Genomic DNA, 10737 nt, shown 5'->3' on the forward strand with positions numbered 1-10737 from the left:
AACAATAAGAACATCATTAATTCTTCCCATAGGTTTCTTAATGGTGGAATCTGCAAGGTGCAAGTTTAAAGAGCAATCATCAAAATCACGGAAACCTAGCAAATCGCACAAAGTCTTTGGAATCGTGTAAACACTAGCACCCAAATCACACAAAGCATAACATTCATGATCTTTAATTTTAATTTTAATAGTAGGTTCCCACTCATCATAAAGTTTTCTAGGGATAGAAACTTCCAACTCAAGTTTTCTTCATAAGATTGCATCAAAGCATCAACGATATGTTTAGTAAAAGCTTTATTTTGGCTATACGCATGAGGAGAATTTAGCACGGATTGCAACAAGGAAATACAATCTATCAAATAGCAATTATCATAATTAAATTCCTTGAAATCCAAAATAGTGGGTTCATTAATATCTAATGTTTTGATCTCTTCAATCCCACTTTTATCAATTTTAGCATCAAGGTCTAAAAACTCCGAATTTCTGGAACGCCTCTAGGTAAAGGTGGATCATATTCAGTCCCATCGTTATCAAGATTCATATTGCAAAACAAAGATTTAATAGGGGACACATCAATAACTTTTAGATCTTCATCTTTATTTTCATAGAAATTTGAAGAACACGCTTTCACAAAGCAATCTTTCTTAGCACGCATCCTAGCGGTTATTTCTTTGCACTCATCAATGGAAATTCTCATGGCTTTGAGAGACTCATTGATACCATGCTTAGGAGGAATAGATCTAAGTTTTAAAGAATCAACATCAAGAGAAATTCTATCAACGTTCCTAGCCAATTCATCAACTTTAAGCAATTTTTCTTCAAGCAAAGAATTGAAATTCTTTTACGAATTCATAAATTCCTTAACACTAGTCTTAAATTCAGAAGGCGTCTTATTAAAATTTCCATAAGAATTGTTGTAGGAATCCAGATATATGTTACTTGGGAGAACATGGGCTCTCTCAGAGCTCAGGCGATTCTGGCCGTCCGATGCGTTTGCTTGATGCGTTTTCGGGCGTTGGATCGAGCGGTGGGCGGAGCCGGGCCGTCGGATGGGACTCGTTCCCCTGTAGCAATGAATAGTTACCCCGCGGTAAAAGATCTCGTGCCACCGCGTGTGAATTCGGTGCCCCACCGAGGGCATTTTCGTCTTTCAACATACCCGAGGCCATATGGCTTCCTCTGATTCGTGGCTTCATCCCCAATCCGGTGACAAGCTAGGGTTCCGTTTTGTCCTCTCTCCCCAGCATCTCTCGTGTACCCGCCGCTCTCGCTCCTCTCCATCACTCCGGCCCGAGCCGCCACTGCTCCTCTGCGCCTCCCTCCTCCTCCATGCGTGATAGTACCGGCCGTTCCTTGTGCTAGCCCCACGCGGCCACGATGGGCGGCGGAGCCATCAGGAACGGCGACAGTGGGCTGATGCTCTGCAGGTCGCCATGTGCGCGGAGGTGACGGCAGGAGGGCGTCGGCCTTTTCCTAGTCGAGGAGGAGGAGGAGGGTGGTATGGATCCCTCCTCCCCTGTCGTCATCACGAGAGGAGAGGGAGAACGGCCGTCTATGGCGGCGGTCAGATCCACGCTGGGAACGGGAGACTGATGCCAACGCCATGGAGCTACTCTGCTGTTCGTCAAGGTCCGACCCCAGGGAGTGCCGACGCTCTTCCTCTTTCTCATCTTCATTTCATCTTCTTGCTTTTCTTCTATTTGATTTACGTACTTGCTATTTCTCGTCTTCGATTTGATTTGATTTACTTCTCTTCCTATTACTCGTGCAGGCAGCCTCCCAAAGCAACTGAAGGTCGCTTGCTCCTCATCAACAACATACAAAGCTTGGGCTGACCGAGGACTACGGCTACGGCCGCTTCTCTGACCACACGACCGAGGAGGGCGGCGTGTGCTCCAGCGAATACAGCCTGTTCCGAAGGGTGAGGGACATGTTACACCTGTATGGTAATGGCGTCGAGGACAAGATCACGTCGCTGTTCAGCCGGAGGGGCAGCGGGCTTGCCCGGGGACAGTCCAAGGAGAACCTTCGGGTCGAGGTGCGAGCCGCGACCGGGGAAAGCTGACGTGGTCAGGATTAGGTGGACTGCAGCTCTCATGTAAGGATGCTACTCTAGCTTGCTTCATATTTTCCACTGTACAATTAGTGATTACTGAATTCTGTTGGTTAACAGTTCCATCCATGCTTGTTCAGCTTCATAATTAGAAGTTTGCATAGGTGCGCAATTGTGCTGGCAAAAGTAGCAAGCAATTCTAATTATTATTTTTATCCGGCAGCGGTATCTTGATGTGTAGAAATTCCAGGATTTTGGGACACCGAGTGCTCCCCCAATTGCACGAGATGGGGAGGTGGATGGCATTTTCGATGCAATTGGTGAGAGCAATGACCACTTCTTATTGCAAACATTTTTTTTGTATTTCCGTTTGCTGGAAAAGATAATTAGACCATTACTTGATGTGCAAATAGCTGACATGAACAGAGGCTTTGAGAAGACAGAGATCTCATCAGTGGCGGATATACTAGCTCAAGATGTTCATGAGCTTCCTACGAGGTGTAGTAGATAATAATTTACATTTTGGAGTAGTTCAAGCACATGATTGCTTTTTTCCGCCTAACAGAAAAAATGCAATTCAGATCAAATGTTCAGGCGGATGGTGTTCAGATGCCGTACATCGTGAACAATTTATTAGCTCAGATACCCAGCTTCACAACTAAGTGCGTTTTTCATTTACTTGCTACCAATCTCTAGATGTTTCATCTGTTTCCTGTTCTTAACAATCGACCACTTTTTTACTTGACAGTGTCCAAACTGCATGGCGATCATTTGTTGCATATGAGAGAACATGGGCTCTCTCAGAGCTCAGGCGATTCTGGTCGTCCGATGCGTTTGCTTGATGCGTTTTCGGGCGTTGGATCGAGCGGTGGGCGGAGCTGGGCCGTCGGATGGGACTCGTTCCCCTGGAGCAATGAATAGTTACCCCGCGGGAAAAGATCTCGTGCCACCGCGTGTGAATTCGGTGCCCCACCGAGGGCATTTTCGTCTTTCAACATACCCGAGGCCATATGGCTTCCTCTGATTCGTGGCTTCATCCCCAATCCGGTGACAAGCTAGGGTTCCGTTTTGTCCTCTCTCCCCCGCATCTCTCGTGCAGCCGCCGCTCTCGCTCCTCTCCATCACTCCGGCCCGAGCCACCGCTGCTCCTCTGCGCCTCCCTCCTCCTCCACGCGTGATAGTACCGGCCGTTCCTTGTGCTAGCCCCACGCGGCCACGACGGGCGGCGGAGCCATCAGGAACGGCGACGGTGGGCTGATGCTCTGCAGGTCGCCATGTGCGCGGAGGTGACGGCAGGAGGGCGTCGGCCTTTTCCAACTCGAGGAGGAGGAGGAGGGTGGTATGGATCCCTCCTCCCCTGTCGTCATCACGAGAGGAGAGGGAGAACGGCCGGCTATGGCGGCGGTCAGATCCATGCTGGGAACAGGAGACTGATGCCAACGCCATGGAGCTACTCTGTTGTTCGTCAAGGTCCGACCCAGGGAGTGCCGACGCTCTTCCTCTTTCTCATCTTCGATTTCATCTTCTTGCTCTTCTTCGATTTGATTTACGTACTTGCTATTTCTCGTCTTCGATTTGATTTGATTTACTTCTCTTCCTATTACTCGCGCAGGCAGCCTCCCAAAGCAACTGAAGGTCGCTTGCTCCTCATCAACAACATACAAAGCTTGGGCTGACCGAGGACTACGGCTATGGCCGCTTCTCTGACCACACGACCGAGGAGGGCGGCGTGTGCTCCAGCGAATCCAGCCTGTTCCGAAGGGTGAGGGACATGTTACACCTGTACGGTAATGGCGTCGAGGACAAGATCACGTCGTTGTTCAGCCGGAGGGGCAGCGGGCTTGCCCGGGGACAGTCCAAGGAGAACCTTCGGGTCGAGGTGCGAGCCGCGGCCGGGGAAAGCTGACGTGGTCAGGATCAGGTGGACTGCAGCTCTCATGTAAGGATGCTACTCTAGCTTGCTTCATATTTTCCATTGTACAATTAGTGATTACTGAATTCTGTTGGTTAACACTTCCATCCATGCTTGTTCAGCTTCATAATTAGAAGTTTGCATAGGTGCGCAATTTTGCTGGCAAAAGTAGGAAGCAATTCTAATTATTATTTTTATCCGGCAGCGGTATCTTGATGTGCAGAAATTCCAGGATTTTGGGACACCGAGTGCTCCCCCAATTGCACGAGATGGGGAGGTGGATGGCATTTTCGATGCAATTGGTGAGAGCAATGACCACTTCTTATTGCAAACATTTTTTTTTGTATTTCCGTTTGCTGGAAAAGATAATTAGACCATTACTTGATGTGCAAATAGCTGACATGAATAGAGGCTTTGAGAAGACAGAGATCTCATCAGTGGCGGATATACTGGCTCAAGATGTTCATGAGCTTCCTACGAGGTGCAGTAGATAATAATTTACATTTTGGAGTAGTTCAAGCACATGATTGCTTTTTTCCGCGTAACAGAAAAAATGCAATTCAGATCAAATGTTCAGGCGGATGGTGTTCAGATGCCGTACATCGTGAACAATTTATTAGCTCAGATACCCAACTTCACAACTAAGTGCGTTTTTCATTTACTTGCTACCAATCTCTAGATGTTTCATCTGTTTCCTGTTCTTAACAATCGACCACTTTTTTACTTGACAGTGTCCAAACTGCATGGCGATCATTTGTTGCATATGAGAGAACATGGGCTCTCTCAGAGCTCAGGCGATTCTGGTCGTCCGATGCGTTTGCTTGTTGCGTTTTCGGGCGTTGGATCGAGCGGTGGGCGGAGCTGGGCCGTCGGATGGGACTCGTTCCCCTGGAGCAATGAATAGTTACCCCGCGGGAAAAGATCTCGTGCCACCGCGTGTGAATTCGGTGCCCCACCGAGGGCATTTTCGTCTTTCAACATACCCGAGGCCATATGGCTTCCTCTCATTCGTGGTTTCATCCCCAATCCGGTGACAAGCTAGGGTTCCGTTTTGTCGTCTCTCCCCCGCATCTCTCGTGCAGCCGCCGCTCTCGCTCCTCTCCATCACTCCGGCCCGAGCCGCCGCTGCTCCTCTGCGCCTCCCTCCTCCTCCATGCGTGATAGTACCGGCCGTTCCTTGTGCTAGCCCCACGCGGCCACGACGGGCGGCGGAGCCATCAGGAACGGTGACGGTGGGCTGATGCTCTGCAGGTCGCCATGTGCGCGGAGGTGACGACAGGAGGGCGTCGGCCTTTTCCAACTCGAGGAGGAGGAGGAGGGTGGTATGGATCTCTCCTCCCCTGTCGTCATCACGAGAGGAGAGGGAGAACGGCCGGCTATGGCGGCGGTCAGATCCACGCTGGGAACAGGAGACTGATGCCAACGCCATGGAGCTACTCTGCTGTTCGTCAAGGTCCGACCCCAGGGAGTGCCGACGCTCTTCCTCTTTCTCATCTTCGATTTCATCTTCTTGCTCTTCTTCGATTTGATTTACGTACTTGCTCTTTCTCGTCTTCGATTTGATTTGATTTACTTCTCTTCCTATTACTCGCGCAGGCAGCCTCCCAAAGCAACTGAAGGTCGCTTGCTCCTCATCAACAACATACAAAGCTTGGGCTGACCTAGGACTACGGCTACGGCCGCTTCTCTGACCACACGACCGAGGAGGGCGGCGTGTGCTCCAGCGAATCCAGCCTGTTCCGAAGGGTGAGGGACATGTTACACCTCTACGGTAATGGTGTCGAGGACAAGGTCACGTCGTTGTTCAGCCGGAGGGGCAGCGGGCTTGCCCGGGGACAGTCCAAGGAGAACCTTCGGGTCGAGGTGCGAGCCGCGGCCGGGGAAAGCTGACGTGGTCAGGATCAGGTGGACTGCAGCTCTCATGTAAGGATGCTACTCTAGCTTGCTTCATATTTTCCACTGTACAATTAGTGATTACTGAATTCTGTTGGTTAACAGTTCCATCCATGCTTGTTCAGCTTCATAATTAGAAGTTTGCATAGGTGCGCAATTGTGCTGGCAAAAGTAGGAAGCAATTCTAATTGTTATTTTTATCCGGCAGCGGTATCTTGATGTGCAGAAATTCCAGGATTTTGGGACACCGAGTGCTCCCCCAATTGCACGAGATGGGGAGGTGGATGGCATTTTCGATGCAATTGGTGAGAGCAATGACCACTTCTTATTGCAAACATTTTTTTTTGTATTTCCGTTTGCTGGAAAAGATAATTAGACCATTACTTAATGTGCAAATAGCTGACATGAACAGAGGCTTTGAGAAGACAGAGATCTCATCAGTGGCGGATATACTGGCTCAAGATGTTCATGAGCTTCCTACGAGGTGCAGTAGATAATATTTTACATTTTGGAGTAGTTCAAGCACATGATTGCTTTTTTCCCGCCTAACAGAAAAAACACAATTCAGATCAAATGTTCAGGCGGATGGTGTTCAGATGCCGTACATCGTGAACAATTTATTAGCTCAGATACCCAGCTTCACAACTAAGTGCGTTTTTCATTTACTTGCTACCAATCTCTAGATGTTTCATCTGTTTCCCGTTCTTAACAATCGACCACTTTTTTAGTTGACAGTGTCCAAACTGCATGGCGATCATTTGTTGCATATGAATCAGAACCACAAAACATCATCTATATAGATTTCAACTTCAGTTTTCCTTTCACTAGAAATTATACCATTGAGAAAACTCTTTTTGGAAATGAAAAGTTATCAATCAACGAATCGTAGAATGTAATTGTGCAGGTTAGTTTGCGTGTGCTTTCACAAAAAGTAATGGTTTGTTTCATATTCTTATTGTTTGCTAACAGTAAGAAAGATACGTGTTGTACCGCAAAGACCAAAGCTTCGCGCAACATCATCCTTTAGAAATCTCTACATGCAAGCTGGTCGCGAATATGTCAAACAGATTTCTAAAATTCTGAAGAGCCAGGTTACTATTCTGTCATCCACATCATCTACATATTTTCCTGAAGGTTAAGAGGATGCAAATGTTTTTATGGCTTATACCTGGCAGAGTTCATTTCTGTATTTAGTAACACAATATCATACTCGAGGGACCTGACTATATTGCCTACTGCATGCATCATTACTGGGAAGCAAAAAACTTGGATTGTGCGGCTCTGTTTGTTCCTGAGGTGATTAGCCTGTTGTTTTCAGCTATGGAATTGCAGCAGCGAGCTAACTCTTCCCTGCATTTTTTGGGTCAAGTCTTAGCCAACACCTATGGGAAGGTAAAATAGTTTCATCTCGCTTTGTCTTCTTGCACCATGGTTCTGTTTCTGTGTAATTATTTTGCATCATTCCAATTTGTTGTATGCAGAGGCCTATTTTACAGTCTCACAATCCAAGTGTAAGAGTGGAAACGATCTCCTTCATGCCCCTGTCATGTCTACTTCTTTATCAACTCCAACTTCCGTTATGTGCTCTAGCATACACAGCCTGCAGGTATCCCCTTTCTTCTATGTTGCTCTGTGCCTGCTATGCTTAAGTGCTTACTATGTGATCCTCGACGACGGATGCCATTGGCAGCATAGTCATTTGTTTATTTCATTTCAAGCCTCTGTTGACTACAGTGTAACCATGCATTAGCAATTACTCCCTCAGTTCCTAAATATTTGTCTTTCTAGAGGTTTTCAACAAATGACTACATACGAGCAAAATGAATGAATCTACGCTCTAAAATATGTCTATATACATCCGTATGTGGTAGTCCATTTGAAATCTGTAAAAAGACAAATATTTAGGAACGGAGGGAGTAGAAGCTACCTCGTTCAATTGCATGCATCCTTTGGTTCTTACTGTTTGGTATCCATCAACCATTGTTCATATTCACGCTTCATGCACAATCATTGGGTTGGTACTGGGAATACCTCATTTATGTTGGTGTCGCTGATCTTATGCATGTTCTTCAAAGCTTCTTCTTTTTATTGCCTATATGTTTATTTGTACTAATTCAGTAAGTTTAATTTATCTGTTTGCATAATATGTCCTACATATTGATAGAGTAGTATTTCGTTACTTGATTAATGGTCAAACATACTATTTCCGTATCTTTACAATAGGTGCCTCAAATGAAAATGTCTTAGTCTTCTACACTGAATCTACCATATGCAGTTTAGTTATTTTATAAGAATTCATCACCAAAACTACTTTGTTGGGTCAGAATTTCATAGACGTTCCTCAATCCTCATCATGAGATTAACTTGTAGAAGAATCTATTCATAACCTTATGATGTGTGTGATGTTGGGTTATGTTGAAAGGCTTTTTTTTTGCCTTGCTTCCATTTTCTTCCATGTGCATTGACTAAACATATGTTTGAAAATGTGGCATGGTCAAACATTTTTTTGCCTTGCTTCCATCTTCTTCCATGCTGATCAATAGCGCTTTTTCTTGGGCCTTGCTTTGAGAGGGCCGCTGGTCGAGGCCATTTCGGTCATTTTTCCGTCTGATACATAGGTCAAACCTAGAAGGATTTACACTCTCTCGTCGACGTTTTCTTTTCTTGTTGCACCGGTGTGGCATCGCCTTTGGACAAGCCCTTTGTCTCGATTCTCCCTTTGCAGCTCAGCTCCACCGACCAGGTCAGTTCCTCACTAATGGACGGTTATACACATGGTTTGTTTTCCTTCTTGAACTCTATATGTGTGCTCGCATCTGAGGAATTTCTTGGATCCACGTGTTCTGTTCAGATGATGATGGCTGACAAAGAGCTCGATGTCCATGGCTCGCCGGGTTCCGCTGGCTGCACTAACAGCTGTGTGCGGGGGCTTGCACAGGTCAGCTGAAACCCATCCTGTCCCCTCTCTGATTTTACGGGATGGTTCAAAAATATGATTGGTGTGTGACTCAGGAATTTTTATAATCAAAAGAAATACTCACATATGTAAACATTGCTAACTCTGCAAAGAAACACACGTCTGATCTAGGGATTATAGATGCTCGCAGATAGTAGTAAAGAAATAGTGATATCTAGATCCAGGCAGTGTGATGATTTAAACTCTATTTCTTTGACGTGCTCTTCGTGTAGTTGATAGGTTTGTAGGTGTTTCCTCGATTGATTAGATGTTGTCTAGGCCTTCTATGTAGCTATATTTCATTTAGAAAGCGCAAGCATTCTACGTGCCAATTAGATCTCTGTTCTTTGAACAGTAGGTCATCATATTGATCTTACCTTATCGACTGCTCTTACTAAAACAAGTTGTATTTTCAACTAATTAATAGTCCCATTGTTCTTAAAAACGCTTGTCACATGCTCAATGACAATCTGATTAACCGATAGACTTAACATATCTTTTTTATCACTATGATTGCTTTTATCCGCGCCTGATTTCTCTAATATCTCTCCCGTACTGTGATACAATTACTTTAAGCAGCTCCTTGTGGCCTTATGTTTTATGTTCTCGAGCACTGCAGGATACCCAACAAGTGTTTAGGATTCCACACAGGGCAGTTCTTGACATGCTCCTAGCACACCTTGGCCTATCACCGGCTCAGTATGAACATGTTGTTCATGAGGACGACAAGATCCATGTGACCGTCTTTTTCAACACCTCTACGTTGGGTCCTGGAGGACCAATCAGTATGAAAGTGTCATGTCGTCATTCCTACTAGTCTATTTTATGCCTAAGACATGCAAAGTTGTGGATCGTCTGTAAGCTACCATGTGCTATCGTATCTCCTATGCCTATGATATTTTCTAGTAAACCTATCGTGCAACGTGCTTTCTATGTCCGTACATTGTTAGGTGGCTTCTTATTGTGTGCATACAAATGAACCTTATTTCTGAATGATTCTTCATTAGTTTTTTTATTTTTATCATGGTTGACATAAGAATGAGTGCAAAAATAACTTTGTTTAAACTTAGTTGCTCGGCTGACAAAGCTATGCATTCCTCTATGTACCACCTTATCTCTCTTGTGATGCTTTCTATGTTATAAATATAAGAGCATTTAGATCACTAAAGTAGTGCTCTAAACGCTCTTATATTTCTTTACAGAGGGAGTATTGGATAAGGGCCAGTGCTTACTTAGGCCATTTTGATTTTGATAAGCCTATTGTTAAAGTTCAAGATACTAGGGTTGATGCCTGAGTACAACTGCATATAGACCATCCTTGGAATTTCCTTTTGAATGGATTGTAAATACGGTTATCTTGGTCATTATTCTTTGTATGATGCATACACTGTGAATGCATATGCTAAACCTCGCGTTTGGACTGGCACCCTCGCGCCAAGGCGCGAATACGATCTAGTTATCATAATTATTAGAGGAATTACTAGGATAAGGCCTAAGATTAAAGTTTCCTCTATACGCGTTGTTACCAAAATTATTCCTACCAACAAAATTCACATCCATAGATTCATTATTATTGTCAATCAAAGTAGACAAAGGCATATCATTAGGATCAGAATAAACATTTTTATTAGCAAATAATTTCATAAGTTCATTCATCTTTCCACTCAAAACATTAATTTCTTCTATCGCATGTATTTTTTTACTAGTAGATCTTTCGGTGTGTCATTGAGAATAATTAACCATAATATTATCTAAGAGTTTAGTAGCTTCTCCTAAAGTGATTTCCATAAAAGTGCCTCCCGCGGCCGAATCTAAAAGATTTCTAGAAGCAAAATTCAACCTGGCATAAAATTTTTGTATGATCATCCATAAATTCAAACCATGTGTAGGACAATTACGTATCATTAATTTCATCCTCTCCCA

General features: G+C 44.8%; 1 long non-coding RNA gene across 4 annotated transcripts; it reads left to right on the forward strand.

Annotated features, from left to right (window-relative positions):
• The first annotated feature begins 1200 nt into the window (after positions 1–1200).
• On the forward strand, positions 1201–9724 carry LOC109769747 (uncharacterized). Of its 4 annotated transcripts, none has more exons than XR_012181550.1 (21): positions 1201–1629; positions 1772–2098; positions 2277–2373; positions 2467–2551; positions 2635–2715; positions 2802–3523; positions 3666–3992; positions 4171–4267; positions 4362–4446; positions 4530–4610; positions 4697–5418; positions 5562–5888; positions 6067–6163; positions 6258–6342; positions 6427–6507; positions 6828–6949; positions 7117–7250; positions 7340–7464; positions 8402–8601; positions 8710–8796; positions 9434–9724. It is a non-coding gene; the product is annotated as an uncharacterized lncRNA (long non-coding RNA). The 4 variants fall into 4 exon arrangements; XR_012181551.1 differs by having other exon boundaries at positions 2304–2373; positions 4514–4610; positions 7177–7250; positions 8477–8601; XR_012181549.1 differs by having other exon boundaries at positions 2304–2373; positions 7177–7250.
• Positions 9725–10737: the final 1013 nt, after the last annotated feature.

The sequence above is a fragment of the Aegilops tauschii genome, chromosome 4, assembly GCF_002575655.3.
Source record: "Aegilops tauschii subsp. strangulata cultivar AL8/78 chromosome 4, Aet v6.0, whole genome shotgun sequence".
NCBI lineage: Eukaryota > Viridiplantae > Streptophyta > Magnoliopsida > Poales > Poaceae > Aegilops > Aegilops tauschii.